The sequence below is a fragment of the Nomascus leucogenys genome, chromosome 15 (genome assembly GCF_006542625.1).
Source record: "Nomascus leucogenys isolate Asia chromosome 15, Asia_NLE_v1, whole genome shotgun sequence".
In the NCBI taxonomy this organism is placed as follows: Eukaryota; Metazoa; Chordata; class Mammalia; order Primates; family Hylobatidae; genus Nomascus; species Nomascus leucogenys.
This window is the reverse complement of record NC_044395.1, coordinates 1,515,375-1,536,874: the sequence shown is the minus strand read 5'-3', so window position 1 is coordinate 1,536,874 and position 21,500 is coordinate 1,515,375. Positions and strand designations below refer to the sequence as shown.

The following is a 21,500-nucleotide window of genomic DNA, read 5'->3' as shown; positions in this document are numbered from 1 at the left end:
TGAGATGTCTTTTCAGACTTTTGCATTTCTGATGACCAACTGACTCCACCTGGACCTGCAATCTGTGACTCAGTGGGTCCTGTGGCCCCACCCAGAGACTGACTCAGTGCACAAGAACCATTTTCCACACACCTATGATTTCATTCCCAATAACACTCCCGTTCCCTAGCCCCCTGCCCACCAAACTGTCCTTGAGAAATCCTACCCTTTCACCTTTGGTGAAACTGATTTGAGTAATAACTCTACCTGCCATGTGGCTAGACTTAATGCTAATAAAACTCCTTCTCTACTGCAATAGCACAATCTCAGTAAGTTGGCTTTTTCTGTGCAATGGGCCAGGAGACCCTGTGAGGTAATTACAGTCATAGTTGGGAGATAGTATATGAGTTTGGTTTTGAACATGCGGAATTTCTGAAACCTCGAGCTGTCTGGCGTAAGCTGGAAAATAGGCATGAATCTCAGGTTAAGTCACTGACGGTGATGTGCTGGAGTCAGCTTCTACCCACTCGTCAGAGCTTACTGCTAAATTTTCAGAAATTACATGAGCCAATTACTAAATACAACCACCAATAAAAGTTAAGTTATATAAACTTTTGATTAAATAAGTTATAGCTTAAAAGGCAATGAATACTCAAAAGCTGTGACTTTCAAATTATTTTACTATTATCTATGCTCTTAAGGTAATTTCTGTCCATTTTCTCTATATGGTGAAAACACTGTGTAATGGTTTGCTACTGTGCCCCCTTCTCAACTCTGTGTTTGTAGCCTAAAATTGACCATGGTGAGCATGTTTACACCATGAAACTCAGCAAATGCTGCAAATCAAGGCTTGACTGTTTTGTTTATTGCCTAGGCTTAAGAAAGACATAGAGAAAATGTTAATAATAACAGAGATTAAACTTAACATTCTATCATGTCTGTAGCCATTACATTGTGAATAGCACAAAAAATTGAGGAAATATCATTTGACTATTCAAAACCTATTATCTAATTCAGCAAAGAAATTACTCAGTCACTGACAAACAAAAGAAGTTCTAACATGTGTCTTTGTTGTTTTACTTTAGCTTATTCAACGTAAATAAAAATATCAACCAATACCCATGTCGGAACTAAACTTGTTCATCATAAATTGGCTATACAATAATTTTGCAAAAATCAGGGAAAGTATTCTATGAGAATCAATTAAGCTTTACTGAATTTCCAGTAAAGAATACTGTGGATTCCTTATTTGAAAATATTGTGCCAGAGATCCTTTACGTCACTAAATGTTATAGTAATTAAATATACACACATACACACACAAACACACACACAAGTACTTTTTTTTTTCCTCAGAGATCTGATAGTTAAAAATTTACCAGCACAATGCTGCAATACTGATCACAGATCTGAAGATACTCCCTAACATCTTTGGCATGAAGTGCAAATTAATCCTAGCCAGGGAGAAGATCCTTTTTAGATATCCTTTGCTGTTGCTTTCTCTCTTTAGGTCTCTAGGACAGTAGTTGGTTCTTTTTAATTAACTCTTCGTTCAGTGCAATATATCAGTTGAATTTCAGTCAATTTTTGTTTTCCTCTCGTATGCTTCTACTTCTTTAGGACTTTTTTTTTTTTTCTGGCCTCATTGGTGTTGACAACTTATTCTAATTTAGATCCATCTGCAAACATCATTAACATGCTATTTATTCCCTCATTAACACTGAAACATTATCATTTATCACTATCTGTGGTAATGATCATGGGATTAAGGGTACGGAGGCCTTAAGAAGTTTTGATTCTAGTCAGCAAGTTGAAAAGGATGCATCTAGGCCTACCCTAAATTGTCCAATGGCATGTCAAGGGCTTGGGGACTAGGTTTAAAAAGTAACTAGAATTCAGCCTTCAAGTTGAAATTCAATTTTTCCCAATATGGTATTATTTGAAAACTAGAAGGAACATCGGGAGATTTCATGCCAAAATAATATTGGTCCTGGCAGTCACAAGTTCCATTTATATGAGTGTCTCATGAGCCTTCAAGGAAAACAGTAAAAAGGATTACAGTGGCTGATAATTGGTCTTGAAAATGAGATTTTTAGTCAGGTGGGTGCATGGCTGGGAAAAAAGCTGCAGGAGCCTAGAATTAAACTAAAATAGGAGAGAATCATGGGGTGTAGATTTTGTCCTGAGATCAATAATCAGTAGATTATTGGAGGGCAAACATAATCTGCAGTCAGCAGGGCAGTGTTACCAAATGTTCTCCAAGCTAACTCTATTTAACTCCGTTAAATAATGAAATTTTAGTAAACTATATAATGATAGCTCTCAGTTGCAAGGGAAAGAGCAATGTGTTCCAAGAAGCAAGATCAAAGCTCAGCTGGACAAAGTCAGCCCACATTGCCAGACGTGAGTGGAAAGGCACCATTTGTAGAATGTGCTCAGCTGTGGGCTCAACACAGTGAATTTAAGCTGTACAGGAAATGATTAGAAGCCATCAAGATGGAGAACAGGGTGTGACTCGGAGACCATAAGAAGAGAAATCAGGCACTTCACCGTGTGTGTTTCTCACTCGTTGCTCTTGTTAGGGCTCGATGAAAAAACTGAAATTATCGTTTTTATGGCTATCTACAACACTTTAATTATTTTTCCTCTTCAGATTTGAACAAATTGTTGCAAACTGTAGAGTTGGGATTGTTGATTCAGCAACAGAGAGAAAATTGAAAACTGGGAGTTTCAACCTCCATAACCATTGAATGTTAAGGCTCAGTCATTCACTCTTATTTTGTTTCTTTTAGGTCTAAATGAACCCTTTATTTATTGAAACTTGCCTTCCTTATTGTGTATTAAGGAATAACCAAGATAAACATCCTAGCAAACAAACTGTGGCAATGACACCAACAGTCCTTAATGCTCTGGATATCAATTGCTTTCGAGCCTTCCAGCTGAGTCCTCAGGCACCACAGAGCAGAAACAAGCCATCCCTACTGCAGCCTCTTGGAATTCCTGACCCACAGAAACAGTGAGAAATAATAATTATTGTCAGTTTAAGCCTCCAATCTTGGGAGTAGATTTTTATGCAGCAACAGATACTAACACAGCTCTTTCTTTTCTCTTTTTTAAATTATACTTTAAGTTCTGGGGTACATGTGCAGAACATGCATTTTGTTACATAGGTGTATACGTACCATGGTGGTTTGCTGCACCCATCAACCCGTCATCTACATTAGGAATTTCTCCTAATGCTATCCCTCCCCTAGCCCCTCACCCCCTGACAGGCCCCGATGTGTGATGTTCCCCTCCCTGTGTCCATGTGTTCTCATTGTTCAACTTCCACTTATGAGTGAGAACATGCGGTTTTTGATTTTCTGTTCTTGTGTTAGTTTGCTGCCCATCAATGATAGACTGCAACAAGAAAATGTGGCACATATACACCATGGAATACTATGCAGCCATAAAAAAGGATGAGTTCATGTTCTTTGCAGGGACATGGATGAAGCTGGAAACCATCATTCTTAACCCAGCTCTTTCTAACTAAAAATGTCCTATATCTGCAGCAGGGTTGACTGAATTGAATTAAGCAGAAGGGCTAAACTGTCATGATTGACTAATCAAGAACATGAAACTTTTATTTCTAATAATATAGGAAGCACACATGAACCCATTACTCAAAATAAAAGACAGAACCTTTTGAATAATTGATGTGTGACTGTGGGGTAGTCCCAGTCCCATACCCTTATCCACCAGTGGCCAAAGACACCACATCCTGAATCCCATGCTAATCATGTGATTGCATCTTTTTCATATATGATTTTAGGGCATACAATATACATTATAATTTGGAATTTATTTTTTCACTTGATATTATATTAGTAAAAGTTATCCATGTTGTCTACAATATTTGTTTTGACTGCTTCTTCCATTGTGTGAATAAGCCATAGTTTGTTCAGCCATTCACCTGATGATGGGCATTTGAGTTGCTCCCTAGCTCTGCAATTGTGAACATACTACTTTAAACCCATATGAATATTTTCTTAATTGTGCAAGTGCATCAATTTCGCTCGGGCATAAACCTAGGGAGTGAAATAACTGAGTTAAATTTACAATATTATTATAGGAATGTTTTCTGTGTCTTAAAAAAAGGCCCTTTGGTTCAAAACATATTCACTCATATTTTCTATTAACAAGATTTTATTTTTTTACATGTAAATTCTTAATCCATCTAAAGTTGATTTTTGTTTATCATGTGATGTAGAAATCTCACTTTATATTTTTTCCTTGTCAATACTCAGGTTTTTTTTTTTTTTTTTTTTTTTGAGATAAAGTCTTGCTCTTGTTGCCCAGGCTGGAGTGCAATGGTGCAATCCCAGCTCACTGCAACCTCCACCTCCCATGTTCAAGTGCTTCTCCTGCCTCAGCCTCGCTAGTAGCTGGGATTATGGGTGACCACCACCAAAGCCCGCTGATTTTTTTTATTTTTAGTAGAGACAGGGTTTCACCACGTTGGCCAGGCTGGTCACGAACTTCTGACCTCAGGTAACCTGCTCACCTCTGCCTCCCAAAGTGCTAGGATTACAGGCGTGAGCCACCATGCCTGGCCATTATCCAGTATTGTAATTTTAATTGTTTAATTGATCTGACATGACATCGCTGTCTTATATGAAAGTTTTATGTATGCACAGGTCTGTTTTGGGACTTTCTATTCAATCCCATCGGGTAATTTGTCTATCCCTCTGCCAATACCACATTGTTTTAATTATCACCCCTTTTAAATAAATCCTGATATTTGGTAGGGCAAGTGTCTCATTACAGTTCATCTTTTTCAATTGTGTCCTTTATTCAAATATACAGATTTGTAGAAAAATCTTACTAAGATTCCTTAAATAACGTGCTGACATTCTGATTGAATTGTATTGACTCAATGTCTAGGTGCATTTGAGAATTGATACTTATATAGTATAGCTTTTTATTCATAAACATAGTGTATTTCTGTCTATTTAGGTCTTTAATATTTCTGGATAAAATAATTTTATGGAGATCTTGCACATCTTTTGATAGATTCATTTATAGGGACTTAGTATTCTCTGATACTATTGTAAATAATGTCTTCTTTTTCACTGTGTTTTCTAGTTGTTAGCTACTGGTGTATAAAAGGGCAGCCGATATTTTGTATTCTGTATTTATACCTGGCCATTCTTCCAACCCCCACCCCACACACACCTGCAACAGATGCATACATTTATAATAATTTTCCTACTATTTTGGTTTTTCTATGTAAATAATTAAGTCATCTGCAAGGATTTCCTCATTTCTAATTTATATGCTTCTAATTTTTTTACTCTTGTTTCATTGTACTGGATGGGACTGTAAACACAATTTTGGTCATGTGTGCTGATAGTCAACTTTTTAGTCTCAACCAAATTTTAAATGAAATGTTTCTTACATTTTCTATTTGATATGATATTCTTTCCTGAGTTTTTTTAGTTTGTCTGTTTGTTTTATCTCTTTTGTGGTGGTTAATTCTGTGTCAACTTAGCCAAAAGGCACTCAGATATTTGGTCAAATATTATTCATGGTGTTTCTGTAAGGGTGTTTTGGATGACATTAACATTTAAATTGGTGGACTTTGAGTAAAGCACATTGCTCTCCACAATGCGGGTGGGCCCCGGCCAATTCATTGAAAGCCTGAATAGAACAAAAAGATAAATCTCCCCTGAGCAAGAGCTAATTCTTCAGACTTCGTGTGCAACATGAGCTCTTCCTGGTTTTCAAGCCTGCTGCCCTATCCTGTAGATTTTGAACTTTCTAGACTCCATAATTGCATGAGCCTATTATTTCCTTTTCTAGTTTCTTAAGTCTTATAATAAATCATAAATATACACACACACACATACACACACACACACATTATATTGGTTCTGTTTCTCTGCAAAACCCTAATACACTCTTTAAAAGATTTAAGAAGCTCTCAAATATTCCTAATTTCCTAATAGAATTTTTTTCATAATTATCAATGCTTATTACATTTTATTCAACACTTTTGATATATCTACTGAGATATTCATGTAGCTTTTTGTCTTTTACTCTGTTAATGTGATATATTACATCATGGATTTTCTGATAATAAATAATTATTGAATACCTAGAAAAAAAACCAAATTGATCATGGGATAGTATGGTTTTTTTTTCAAATATGCTGAAAAACTCAATTTGTTAATATTGTTTAGAAATTTTGCTTCTATATCCCAGAGTAAAATGAAGCAGTAATTTTCCCTTGTAGTTTATTTAATTTTGTCTTTTTTAAAACTGGTTTTAGTAACAGAGTAATATTATCCTTTTAAAAAGAGTTGGAGAAAATTTCATTTATTTTGTATTTTCAGAAAAGTTTATGTAAAATTGGGATATTGGAATAATTTGTCCTATAAGTTCTTGGTAGGACTTGTCTACAAAACCATGTAGGAGCTGGTACAAGTTCAATGATGTTTACAACTAACTGATCACAACCGGTTACAGGGTCCTGCAGGTTTATTCTATCATTCCTTTTCTAGTTTCTTAAGCTGAAAAATTTGCCCATTGTTTTTGAGGGTTTTTAACCTCTCTCTTATTTATAGACTCTTTAAGCCTATAAAGTTTTTGAAGCACCACTTTTGCTGATCCTACAAGTTTTGATATGCAGAATTTTTATTACTATTTAATTCTAGATATTATATTCAAATTTTCATAATAATTTCTAACATAATATATATTTATCAATATGTTTTTAATGTCTACACATGCAGGTATTTTATAATTTCTCTTTTTGGGATTAACTTTCAAATTAATACTATTGTAGTGGAAGATCATAGTCTGTATAATATCTATTGTTGAAATTAGTAGAGACATTTTATGGACAAATATACACGATCATGTTTTGTATTTTATGCATTGTTGAGAAAAACCTACCATTTCTATGTATTGGGTGTAGAACTCTATATGAGACAACTAGGTCAGGCTTCTTAAATATATTGCTTGGTTTCCTTTAAACTTGCTGCTTGATCTATCAATTATCAAGAGATGTGCGTTGATATCTCTCACTATGGTGATAAATTTTCCCTATAGTTCTGTCACTTTTTCTTTATGCATTTTGAAGCTATTCTATTATACATATAATATATATAACACGTATATAATATACATAATCCATATATGAGATTAAAATTGCAGTATCTTTTGAATAAATTGAACTATTTGTCACATTTATTTTTATATAATGACCTATTCCATCTCTAATGCTGATAAATTTTTTTGGTCTTAAATTTTATCTGACGTTAATATAAGAATTTCAGCTCATTTAGTTAGTGTTTGCCTGACATACGCATTTCTCATTCTTTACTTTTAACTTTCTCATATCTTTGTGCTGTTTTACCTCTCTTACAGAGTCCACATCTGTATCTTTTAATCAAATCCATCAAAATTCATCTTCAAGTATGAAATAAGTTCATTTATATTTATGTTAATTCTTGATTTTATCATATTAATTTATTATTTGCCTTTTTCTACGTTTCCTATGTTACTTTTTATCTTTAGTTTTTTGTTTTGTTTGTTTTCAGAGCCATAAGATTAGACGTGATAAGGCTAGAACTTTAGTACCCCCTTTTCCAACTTCCATCATGGTGAGATCCTCTATATCAGTGCCTTCCAATTAAAATAAAAACCACAAATGTAAGCCACACGTGAAATTTTAAATTTTCTAGTGAATACATTAAAGAAATTAAAAACAAACACAATTAATTTTAATTGTGTATTTTATTTAACTAAAATTATTCAATATATCATTTCAATATGCAGTTAATGTAAAAGTTTAGTGAAAGAGTGTATGTTTTTTATAACAGCTTTTTGAAATCTGGTATGTACTTTATACAGTTAGCAATTTTAATTCAGAATAGCTACATTTCAAATGGCTGGTGCAAATCATATTAAATAGTCCAGGTCTAGACTTCTAGTTCCTTTACTATTTTACCTTCCTATTTTAAACTAAAATAAAAAACTTTAACAAAGTATTTGATCACCTTGATTTCATGCAGCTCTTGTAAGAACTCCCAGAGCCTTGCCTATTATTTCAATATTTCATAAAATCATTTAATTAATCAATTATGAGATTCTGCCAAAAGTTCTGAGATCTTCTAATCATAAGAATATTTTTCTTATGCCCTCCCTCATATGTAAGTGAAAATGTGGCTGTATCTAAGCCTTAAAGTTTTAAATGCTTTTTTTGCATCCATTGTTACTATTGAAGAATCTATTATTAATTTGATTTTTGGTCTTTTTCTCTGTAAGCTTTTGAATTTTTCTCTCAGTGTTCTCAAATTGTATTACACTTCTAGATGTAGGCTTTTCCTTTCCCTTTTGCATTCTTTGAACATTTTCTATCTATAATCTATTGTTTCAATTTATAGAAATATGTTTTAAATATCTTCTCATCTTTGTTAAAACAATTCTCTCCTTCTGAGATCTCCATTTTTCAGATATTAGTATGACTATCTCTATCCTTCACATTTCTTAGCTTTAAAATATCCATTCCATTGTTTTTCTTCTCTCATATTGAAGATGTACTCAATATGGCGTTACAGTGAATTAATTGGTCTCTCAGTTGTGTTCGTTCTATTTATCCCATCTATTGTGTTTTTTAATTTGACTATTATATTTTTCATACTCAATATTCTTCTTGGTTCTTTTTATGTTTCCTTGTTCTTGAGTCAAATTGCTATCTTCCTCTATCTGTTTTGTTTTTCAAACTAATTTTAATTTTTTACCCCAGCTGTTTTAGTAGTTTTGTCTTTGGAATCTATAGTTTTGTATTTCATATTTCCTTTGAAATACTCACACTTTTCAAAAGCCTTGTAAGTTTGTTTTCTTCTGGGAGTTTGGCTACACAGCCAAGCAGAGCTCACTCTGAAAGGCCGGACGTGTGCTTTCGGCCTCAAAGGCTCTGGGGACAAGGGGAGGTGGAGGCCAGGAACCAGGAAAATGCAGTCAGCCACTAAGCGCTGCACAAAACAATTCTTCAGGCAGGACTTCTTTTTTTTTTTTTTTTTAAGAAAGGGAGTCTCGCTCTGTTGCCCAGGCTGGAGTGCGGTGGCGCAATCTCGGCTCACTGCAACCCCTGCCTCCCGGGTTCAAGCAATTCTCTGCCTCAGCCTCCCTAGTAGCTGGGATTACAGGCGCCCACCATCACGCCCAGCTAAATTTTTTGTATCTTTACTAGAGATGGGGTTTCACCATCTTGACCAGGCTGGTTTTGAACTCCTGAACTCATGATCCACCTGCCTCGGCCTCCCAAAGTGTTCGGATTACAGGCATGAGCCACCGCACCAGGCCAACTTCACTTTTTGTTATTGGAAGACATAACTTGGATTGTAATTCATAACCTTGGGGATAAGTTTGGGTTTTGGTTTTTTGTTTGTTTGTTTGTTGTTGTTGTTGTTCACTCCCTGCAAACAAAGGGCTTTAGTCCTTCACTGATTTTATACCTGAGAGTTGTGGGACTCACCACTAAACACGAAGATATGGGATATGGGGCAAGAATTCATAATTCTTTTTCTAAGTTTTTCTTCAAAGCCATACTAGGCCATTTTTTCTCTCAGACCGAAGACATTATATATATATATATATATATATATATATGCCAGTTCAAACTCTTGCCCCACCTCTCTATCATTGTGGAGAGGAGTCCTGGGAGAGGAAGGCTTAGCCATGTTAGTTTAGCGTCTTGCTAGGAACCACTCATTTCTGTTTTCAGAGACAGGGTCTTGCTCTACCGCCCAGGCTGGAGTGCAGTGGTGCGAACATGCTCCTCAAGCTCCTGGGCTCAAGCGATCCTGCTACCGCAGCCTCCCGAGTAGTTGAGATTACGGGTGTGAACCACTGAGCCCGGCCACTAATTTCCTTTTAATAATTATTATGTCACAAGGAAATATATGCAAACACTCTCAAACTTTCTCATATTTCCAGTCTGCGTAACATTTCGAAAATAATGTATTAATAATATTTATGATTTCTGTATTATAAAATAAAACAAACTCTTTTTGAATCAGAAAGTATTCTCAAACCCAAATAATTAAAATCCTGACTGTACACATAAGAAATCTGAGGCTTAGAATGAAGAATCTCATTCAACATCACCAGAAAATAGCTGATAGCAAAACTGGGACTAGAACAAAATGCTCCGATGGCATGTCATATAATGAGACAGTGTGTACAAAGTGCCTTACTTCCTTCTTCCTTCTCCACTGTGCCATCCAAGCAACCTCTACTCTTCCTCTTACTTCCTTTAGATTTCAACTTATACTCTCAAACGTGTTCTCCAGAATTGAGAAATGGGCTTCTATGTGCCTTTCATGATCTTATAACCATTCATCCTCTTTCAGAATTTATCTTTACATCCTGAAGAATTTTAACTTTATTCTTCAGTACTCAGTCGTCCCCTTGATCATTTTAATTGCCTCATTCTAGAGTTTTTCTATCTTATTCTTGTCTTCAGTTTTAGCAATTGGAATTTTAGGCAGAAAGAATGAAGTTCTGAGGGATTTCCACCTGGCAATGGGCATCTGTTGGTCATGTGAGCTAGCTGCAGATAACTGAGAGTGGACAGTAACTCCAAGCTTCTTTCCCTAGATAGGAGATAACCCAGAGAGTTCTGCCTGCAATGCATCTGCAGGCAAATCACTGAAATTCTCTGCACCCTGTTAGGCTCCTGGCAATAAGCAGTCATAGAAGCCCCCAAAATGGAGAAAAGAAGTCCTAATGAGAAGTCCTCAAAGGCATTTAATTCCTTGGAAAAGCAGATCTGTTCAAGATAGGAAGCAATGATGAACCAAAGAGGAACAAACACCTTTGCTGAGTGGTTGTGGAACTCTCAATGTTATTTGTGGTGCAAGCATCCTGAGAGACTGATACAATTTGGATGTTTGTCCCCTCCAAGGTTCATGTTGACTCCCAATGTTGGAGGTAGGGCCTGGTGGGAAGTGTTTGGATCATGGGGACAGATCCCTCCTAAGTGGCTTGGCATGCTCTCCACAGTAATGAGTTCATGAGAGAGCTGGTTGTTTAAAAGAGTGTGGCACCTCCACCCCCTCTGCTTGGCTCCCTCTTTCACCATGTGACACACTGGCTCTCCTTTGCCTTCTGCCATGATTGGAAGCTTTCTGAGATCCTCACCAGAAGCCAAGCAGATGCCAACACCACGCTTCTCGCACATCCTGTATAACCATGAGCTAATTAAAACTCTGTTATTTATAAATTACCCAGGGTCAGATATTCCTTAATAGCAACGCAAATGAGCTAACACAGAGCCATTTCTTTTTTTTTTTGAGACGGAGTCTCGCTCTGTCGCCCAGGCTGGAGTGCAGGGGCGCGATCTCGGCTCACTGCAAGCTCCGCCTCCCGGGTTCACGCCATTCTCCTGCCTCAGCCTCTCCGAGTAGCTGGGACTACAGGCGCCCGCCACCACGCCCGGCTAATTTTTTTGTATTTTAGTAGAGACGGGGTTTCACCGTGGTCTCGATCTCCTGACCTCGTGATCCGCCCGCCTCGGCCTCCCAAAGTGCTGGGATCACAAGCGTGAGCCACTGCGCCCGGCCAGCAAGAGCCATTTCTTATATTATAACCTGCCAATCCTTATTAACATAAGAGATGATTCATTGTCCAAAACCAGAGTGAACCCCAGCCAAGTCTCCCTTTCTGAAGAGGGCCCTTTGCTTGGGCTCTCCTGCCTCAATTGCATCATTTGCTGCAGGAACAAACACAAACAAGCTCCTTTTCTCCTTGGAGGGCATCTACACCACCCTTTCAATCACTGTATTATTATTATTAAAATAGTGTTTATTTTCTGATAAGAAGAAAGTTTATTTTAAATATTTGTAGAAAATACAACCTGTAATCTTATAACCCTGAGATAACCACTTATAAAATTTTGCAATATTTTCATTCAGTCATAGGTACTATAATTTTATACACTTTTATGTCCCAGTTTCACTTAGCTTGGAGAGAATTTTTCCACATCATTAACTATTTCTAAAAAACACAATTTGTCCTAGTTACACACAGTGTACCATCCTGTGGCTAAATCATAATTTATTTTCTGTTTGCCCATTTAAAGTCATTTTGTTTACCTTGTATCTTCTATTCTAAAAATGCCATGATAAACATCTTTGTTCATCTTTTGTTCATGTCTTTGATGATTCTGAATGACTGCTGATAATAAAACTACTAGTTAAAAGATTATTTTGAGGTCTTTAATACATATTGCCAAAAGAATGATAAGCTTAATTAAACTTTGCAAAACAAGGTATGCATCTGCAGCGGAGGTAGCAATATGCCACAAATACTAAAACAAAATAGAAACAATCCACACCATAATCTCCCCTGGGGGCTGAAACTTCTACAGCCAAACAGCTTACAGTCCATAAAGCATGATTTTCCTATTTGATACTCTGCATTAACATGACATGACTATTCCAGGAAATTCTTGACCCAGAAGATTAAGTTGGAAATAACTTTGAAAATTCATTGACATCAGAGTAAATAGCTTCCTTCTTAGAATGATAGATTGTTCAGCTGGAATCATCCAATTGTCTACTCTAAGGTTTGCTCCAAAATCCTCACCTGAGTTCACCAGTCCTGAACTATTACATCACAACTTTGGCCCAGTCCCAATCAGACCTCCTCATAGAAACACCTGCCTTAAACCAGACCCCTCCAAATCACATAGATATCTCATCTTTATCCTTCCTTTTCAAAAACAGTGCTAAAAAGGTAGTGGTCTTCCTTATCACAGGAAGCAATACACTTGGCTTTGCTTGACCCACAAGCTATTTTGTGGTCTCCTTGGGGTGTTGGAGGTCCACTGCCCTTCTGCAGTAGTGAAAGATGGCAGCATTTGTTGAGCTCTTCTGTGACCCAGGGCTTTGTCTTCATTATAGGGTTCCATCCCTACAATAGCCCTGTTAGTTGAGCACTGTTACTCAAATTGCCAAATGTTACATATTTAGAAAGTGGCTTTATGAACTCTGCCTTAGCATGTAATAGCTCCAACAACTTCTATCCTTACAACACCCAAGCAGACACCTCCCAATTTGGTCAGGGGAGGTATAGTCCTGCATCTTCAGTGCCACCTATATATTATCACATGGAGTAGGGGTCTACAGCACCTCAAGACAGTAGGTCCCAAACTGGGTGATTTTTTTCCCTTTCTTAAAATGCTTATTATAAAATTTTCTGTACATAACAAAATAGAGAATAGTAAACACGCATACATTCATCTCCTGGATTTAACTATTTTTAGTATTTTTCATCGATAATTCGTTTTCACATTGCATTTTACTTCTTACCTATGCATGTCTTAAAAATAAAATAAAGACCTTTTCCTGCGTAACGATAATTATTTTCCTTTAAGAAAATACCCTCCCTCTGGCAATGTGGCAAATACTTTCATCAGTTTGTGCTAGGAAGTTGAGCATTGATTTAGACTCTTCACGTACTTTTGTTCTTTCCACCCAAGGCCCAGTTCACACCTTTACACCCGTATGTACAAATCCATTTATTTCCCATAGTATAGATTCCGTCTCCCTAATGCATCTGCGTCTACTTACTTCTTGCTCCACTCCCAAAACCAGAGACTGACAACTTCTCTTGGACAGCTGAAATTATCTCCTAGTTGAGCACTCTGTTACACTCAGACCAGATAAGAGTTCTTAAAATACAGTGCTGACTGAATATACCCATCTTTTTGGAAACATTTCAGTAGCAGATTTTTTTTAACCAAACTAGCAGCTCCTGATGTTATCTCTATCAACTTTCCACAAAAATGTTTATTGAGATACTGCAGGAAAAAAGGAAAAACCACACACACACACACACAACTCCCCAAAAGTAGACACAGAGATACTCTATTTTTTCTATTCTATCTCCCGGTGCTAGAATCTGCGAGCGACTTCTGCGCATTGATAAGGTTGAAGATGCACTCATGATAAAACAGTGAAGGTGCAGTTTGATGGGCTCAGAAGGAAAAAGAACAGACACAGTTATGAACATAGATGCAAAATCCTCATTTAAACATTAATAAATTAAATTCAATAGTATGTCTTTAAAAAACCACCCACTGCAACCGTTTATTTAGTTTAATATTGGAAAATCTATATCAAATTAACAGGTAATATTAGTTCAACTGATGGAAACAAAAAGCACGAGACAAACTTCTCGACTTTTTCTTATTTTTTCAAAAAAGTGCGTTGTAAATCAGGAATGTAAGGATACTTTCTTAATATGACAAAGACATCACTTTAAACCGGCAGTGTGAACAAGGAGAGGAAGACCAACAGGCTAGCGACTACTACTATTATTCAATACTCTGCAGAAGTTTTAGGCAAGGCACTGTAGCATGATGAAAAGGGGATAGAATTATCATTATGTCTCCTTCAAAAATCCAAGGAATAAACTGAAAATCTACTGCCAGTAATAAGATGGTTGAACAATGTTGCTGATAGATAGAAATTTGAAAAAACAACTATTTGAAAATAATCTTTTAAAAATACATAATGCAATAAAATAGCAACAATAGAACAAAGCAGGAAAAAAATCATAGACTACAACACGTAGGATTAACTTAAACAAGACACACGTAAGAACTGTAGAAAATATACAATTACAAAATCGATGTCAAAAAGAAAATGAGCTTCAATAAACGAAGAAGCATACCACATTCTGGGAAAGAAAGAGTGAATGATATAAAGATATTAATTCTTTGCACATGGATGTCCCTGTATTATGAAATTCCAATAAAAAAATCAGCTTAATTTTTCTTCTTTGGAAACATGATGAAGTACTTTTAAAGTTAAGCTGGCATAAAAAGCCAAGAATAACTAAGGGAATTTTATAAAGGAAGAATAATAAGAAAGGCCTTCTACACCAGACATGAAATATGTTTAACAAAATCTTAGTGATTCAATCAGATAATTGACAGAAGGATCAGTGCAAAGAGATGAAATGTGAGTAGAATTAGACTCTGATATATACAACAATGATAAGAGTAACATAGTGGGTATGGAAAGGGAATGGAAGGAGTGGGGGAAGAATACAATTTCAAATAGGATAATAAGGAAGCCCTCACCAGGAAGGTAATTTTGAGCAAAGATTTTAAAAAGATGAAGGAGTTACCCACCCATATATCTTGGGACAGAGCCTTCCAGGAGAGAACGGCAACTGCAAAGCCACTGAGGTGGGAACCAGTCTGATGTGTTCAAGAGAGATGAAGGAGACCAAATCTTCCTCTTGCTCTAGTAACTTAGGCAGGGAAATAGTAGGAAATGGGACCAGAGAGGGACTGGGGTGAGCTGGGGATTGGATCATATAGTCTTTTACACCATTATCCAGATTTCACTTTTTACTCCAAGTGAGATGGCAAGCCATTGGAAGGCACGGGACAGAGGCATGGCAGGATCTGATTTCCATTTTTAAATGATCACTCCAGTTTCTTTGTTAAAAATAGGCTGTAAAGAAACAAGACTAAAATTGGGAAGACCAGTGGAAGGCTATTGCGAAAATCCAGCCAAGATATGATGAACAAAGTAGCAGTGCAGATGGTATGGAAGATTTTGCAGAAGGTAGAGTCAACAGGATTTACTGAAGGTGTGAACGTGAGGTATGAGAAAAACAGAAGGGTCAAGGGTGACTCCTAAATGTTTGGTCTGAGCACCTGAAGGATGTAAGTTTCCATTAGCTGAGTTGAGATGACCTCACAAAAAGCGGCCTTGGAAAGATCAGGAATTTAATTTGGGCTATGATACGTCTAGCATGTTCATTTAGACATCTAGGTGGAAATGTTGAGAAGGCTGTTGTATTAATATATACTCTAGAGTTCGGGGGAGAGACACAGACTATGATCACAAACCCTGAAGTCATAATATACAGATTTTATCAGGGGCAGTGAGTCTGGATGGAATCGGGGTAGGAGTGAGCGTAGAGAGAAAAGCCATGGGCAGAGGCCTAGGTCCTGTCAGCACTAGAGGCAGGATCATGCAGAGGAGAGGAGACAACTGCCAGTGAGGTAGGAGGTTGTGGTGATGAAACTGTTGCTGGAAGAGACGGTTAAGCTGTGCAAATACTGCTGACAGATCAAATCACATCAAGACTGAAAACTGGCCAATGGAGATAATAATGGGGACGTCATTGGTGACTTGATAAGAGGTGTTTTGGTGGAGAGGTAGGATCTAAAAACTACAATGGGTTTTAAAAAAAGAGGAAAGAAATTGAAGTCTGTCAGCTAAGACTACTAAGAGCATTACTTTAAAGGGAAACAAAGAAATAGGGAAGAAGTTGGCACTACAGGCAAGGTTAAACATTTGGAAAACAAAATTAAAATAAATCTTCACATTAGTACATATGGCAAAGAATATTCCACATGGCCTAAAGAGTTATATGTAAAATAATAAAATATTAAAGCATTTACAGACAATATAGGTGAATAACTATCTAACCTTGGGATGGGGATGAATAATATAAGCACAACAGAAAAGAAAAAAAATATACACGTACAATTCATTTGATTGAAAAAATGCCAGGAAACCATCAAATAAAAGTCATATATATTTGAAGAATACATGACACAAATATATTATACAATACTACTGTTCAATGCATTTAGAGAAAAATGCTGAAACACCAAGGGAAAATTCAGCAAATATCACAGACAAGAAGCAATACCACTGCCTAATGTGAGAAACATTCACATTTGTAAATGTAGAAGTTACAATCACAATACAATCACGATAAAATGAGGTAAATTTTTTAACCTTCTTAAAATATTATCAGAAGTTGTCAACCTCTAAAATTAGTTCTTATACTCAATATTGGCAAAGTTTGGTTGAGTGTGTGATCACAGTGTTAATTAGGTAAAATCTTACCACAAAGCAGATTGGCTTTATTAGTAACTTTAGAAGTTCATGGGTTTTGAACGTTAGTTTCATTTCTAAAAATTTTCATTAAGAACATAATATAAACACAGAGGCAAAAAAGCATTTATCAAGTACCACATCTGATGCTTAAAATTAACAAAAACTAAGTATCTTCATTGCAAAATAAGAATAATAACTATCTCATGCAGTTCTTACCATTAAATGAATTAATATTTATAACGTATTTAGTATAGTACCTTGATTTATAATTAAATGTTATTTATTTAAAATCACTCGCTAAATCCTGGTTAAACATCATTCGACAATCATTTATTGAATAGGTAAATAAAATAGTCACACTGTGTCAATTGAGAAAAGATGCAAAACTATATGTATTGTATGAATCTCAATTTATATATATAATTATATGTCTTTTGAGAAAGACACAGCTATTTGTTTTATGCTATTTGTTTTATACAAAATATTACCATTAAGCCATTTGAGCCTAACTACTTAATAAAAGAAATACCATATGTATTGTATGAATCTCAATGTTTTTTGTTTGTTTATTTTTGACACGGAGTTTTGCTCTTGTTGCCCAGGCTGGAGTGCAATGGTGCCATCTCAGCTCACCGCAACCTCTGCCTCCTGAGTTCAAGAGATTCTCCTCCCTCAGCCTCCTGAGTAGCTGGGATTACAGGCATGCGCCACCATGCCCAGCTAATTTTGTATTTTTAGTAGAGACGGGGTTTCTCCATGTTGGTCAGGCTGGTCTGGAACTCCCCACCTCAGGTGATCCGCTTGCCTCAGCCTCCTAAAGTGCTGGGATTACGGGTGTGAACCACTGCGCCCCGCCAAATCTCATTTTATATATATATATATACATACACACACACACACATATATATACATATATATACACATATATATACACACGTATATACACACATATATATATACATATACACACACATATATATATTTGAGAGTCATACAGTATATATGGTTTTGCATCTTACTTTTTTAAAAAGTATATATTTCATTTGACATACACAGGTAAAAAATTGGAAGAAAATGTATCAAAATACTTATGGTTCTCTCTGGATAAGAGGAATTGTTATTACTATTAAGAAATCAGTTCTCAGAGAACGAAATACTGCATGTTCTCACTTCTAAGTAGGAGCTAAATATTGAGTACAAATGGACATAAAGAAGGGGACAGTAGACACCAGGGCCTACTTGGGGGTGGTTTGTGAGAGGAGGGTAAGGATTGAAAAACCACCTGTAGGGTACTATGCTCATTACCTGAATGTAAAATAATGTGAAGACCAAACCACCACAACACGCAATTTACCTATGTAACAAATCTGCACATGTACTCTGAACCTAAAATAAAAGTTGGAAAGGAAAAAAAAGATAAATCAGTTCTTAATCTGCCTTCACTTTTAAGGTCATTCTATTTTTGCTGTTCTAGAGTTTTGGTAAAACATGTCTAGATATGTATTTTACTATATCTACTTTTTTTTCAAAAAACATTTTTTTAGAAATGGGGACTTACTGTGTTAAGGGGGTCTTACTCCAGGCTGGAGTGCAACAGTGTGATTAAAGCTCACTGCAGCTGCGCAGCAGCGCCCACTGGTCCCGTCCTGTGAGCCCCGGCCCCAGCCGCGGACAGACCCGCGGAGTCGCCTCCCAGCCCACCCGCCCGGCCGCCGAGGAGTGGGAGGAGGAAGGGACCCCGGCACCCCCACCCCATCCCTTGGAGTGGGGTTGTGAAATCCGATGAAAATGTGTATAAATGAGGGTGGAGCCAAGATGGCTGAATAGGAACAGCTCCTGTCTCCAGCTCCCGGCCCCAGCGACACAGAAGACGGATGATTTCTGCATTTCTGCTTGCGGTACCGGTTTCATCTCACTAGGGAGTGCCTAACAGTGGGTGCAGGACAGTCGGTGAAGCGCACTGTGCGCGAGCCGAAGCAGGGCGAGGCATTGCCTCACTCGGGAAGGGCAAGGGGTCAGGGAGATCCCTTTCCTAGTCAAAGAAAGGGGAAACAGACGGCACCTGGAATATCGGGTCAGTCCCATCCTAATACTGCGCTTTTCCAACGGGCCTGGAAAACGGCACACTAGGAGATTGTGGCCCGCACCTGGCTCGGAGGTCCTATGCCCACGGAGTCTCGCTGATTGCTAGCACAGCAGTCTGAGATCAAGCTGCGAGGCAGCAGCGAGGCTGGGGGAGGGGTGCCCGCCATGGCCGAGGGTTGCTTAGGTAAACAAAGCAGCCAGGAAGCTCGAACTGGGTGGAGCCCACCACAGCTCAAGGAGGCCTGCCTGCCTCTGTAGGCTCCACCTCTGGGGGCAGGGCACAGACAAACAAAAACTCAGCAAGAAACTCCACAGACTTAAATGTCCCTGTCTGACTGACAGCTTTGAAGAGAGTAGTGGTTCTCCCAGCACGCAGCTGGAGATCTGAGAACGGACAGACTGCCTCCTAAAGTGGGTCCCTCACCCCTGAGCAGCCTAACTGGGAGGCACCGCCCCAGTAGGGACAGACTGACACCTCATTCAGCCGGGTACTCCTCTGAGACAAAACTTTCAGAGGAACTATCAGACAGCTGAATTTGTGGTCTCACGAAAATCCGCTGTTCTGCAGCCACCGCTGCTGACACCCAGCCAAACAGGGTCTGGAGTGGACCTCTAGTAAACTCCAACAGACCTGCAGCTGAGGGTCCTGTCTGGTAGAAGGAAAACTAACAAACAGAAAGGACATCCACACCAAAAACCCATCTGTACATCACCATCATCAAAGACAAAAAGTAGATAAAACCACAAAGATGGGGAAAAAACAGAACACAAAAACTGGAAACTCTAAAAAAAACAGAGCACCTCTCCTCCTCCAAAGGAACGCTGTTCCTCACCAGCAACGGAACAAAGCTGGATGGAGGATGACTTTGACGAGTTGAGAGAAGAAGGCTTCAGACGATCAAACTACTCTGAGCTACGGGAGGAAATTCAAAACAATAGCAAAGAAGTTAAAAACTTTGAAAAAAAATTAGAAGAATGGATAACTAGAATAACCAATGGAGAGAAGGGCTTAAAGGAGCTGATGGAGCTGAAAGCCAAGTTTCAAGAACTACGCGAAGATTGCAGAAGCCTCAGTAGCAGATGCGATCAACTGGAAGAAAGGGTATCGCTGATGGAAGATGAAATGAATGAAATGAAGAGAGAAGGGAAGTTTAGAGAAAAAAGAATAAGAAGAAATGAACAAAGCCTCCAAGAAATTTGGGACTATGTGAAAAGACCAAACCTACGTCTGATTGGTGTACCTGAAAATGATGGGGAGAATGGAACCAAGTTGGAAAACACTCTGCAAGATATTATCCAGGAGAACTTCCCCAATCTAGCAAAGCAGGCCAGCATTCAGATTCAGGAAATACAGAGAACGCCACAAAGATACTCCTCGAGAAGAGCAACTCCAAGACACATAATTGTCAGATTCACCAAAGTTGAAATGAAGGAAAAAATGTTAAGGGCAGCCAGAGAGAAAGGTCGGGTTACCCACAAAGGGAAGCCCATCAGACTAACAGCTGATTTCTCAGCAGAAACTCTACAAGCCAGAAGAGAGTGGGGCCGATATTCAACATTCTTAAAGAAAAGAATTTTCAACCCAGAATTTCCTATCCAGCCAAACTAAGCTTCATAAGTGAAGGAGAAATAAAATACTTTACAGACAAGCAAATGCTGAGTGATTTTGTCACCACCAGGCCTGCCCTAAAAGAGCTCCTGAAGGAAGCACTAAACATGGAAAGGAACAACCGGTACCAGCCACTGCAAAAACACACCAAATTGTAAAGACCATCGAGGCTAGGAAGAAACTACAGCAACTAACGAGCAAAATAACCAACTAACATCATAATGACAGGATCAGATTCACACATAACAATATTAACGTTTAATGTAAATGGGCTAAATGCTCCAATCAAAAGACACAGACTGGCAAACTGGATAAGGAGTCAGGACCCATCAGTGTGCTGTATTCAGGAAACCCATCTCACGTGCAGAGACACACATAGACTCAAAATAAAGGGATGGAGGAAGATCTATCAAGCAACTGGAAAACAAAAAAGTCAGGGGTTGCAATCCTAGTCTCTGATAAAATAGACTTTAAACCAACAAAGATCAAAAGAGACAAAGAAGGCCATTACATAATGGTAAAGGGATCAATTCAACAAGAAGAGCTAACTATCCTAAATATATATGCACCTAACACAGGAGCACCCAGATTCATAAAGCAAGTCCTGAGTGACCTACTAAGGGACTTAAACTCCCACACAATAATAATGGGAGATTTTAACACCCCACTGTCAACATTAGACAGATCAACGAGACAGAAAGTTAACAAGGATATCCAGGAATTGAACTCAGCTCTACATAAAGTGGACCTAATAGACATCTACAGAACTCTCCACCCCAGGTCAACAGAATATACATTTTTTTCAGCACCACACCACACCTATTCCAAAATTGACCACATAGTTGGAAGTAAAGCTCTCCTCAGCAAATGTAAAAGAACAGAAATTATAACAAACTGTCTCTCAG

The 21,500-nt window shown here is 37.8% G+C and overlaps 1 protein-coding gene across 3 annotated transcripts in view; it reads right to left on the bottom strand.

Annotated features, from left to right (window-relative positions):
- OPCML (opioid binding protein/cell adhesion molecule like) overlaps positions 1-21,500 on the bottom strand; it is a 1,139,289-nt gene that overhangs the window by 1,009,568 nt on the left and 108,221 nt on the right. The gene's annotated exons all lie outside the window — the stretch shown is intronic.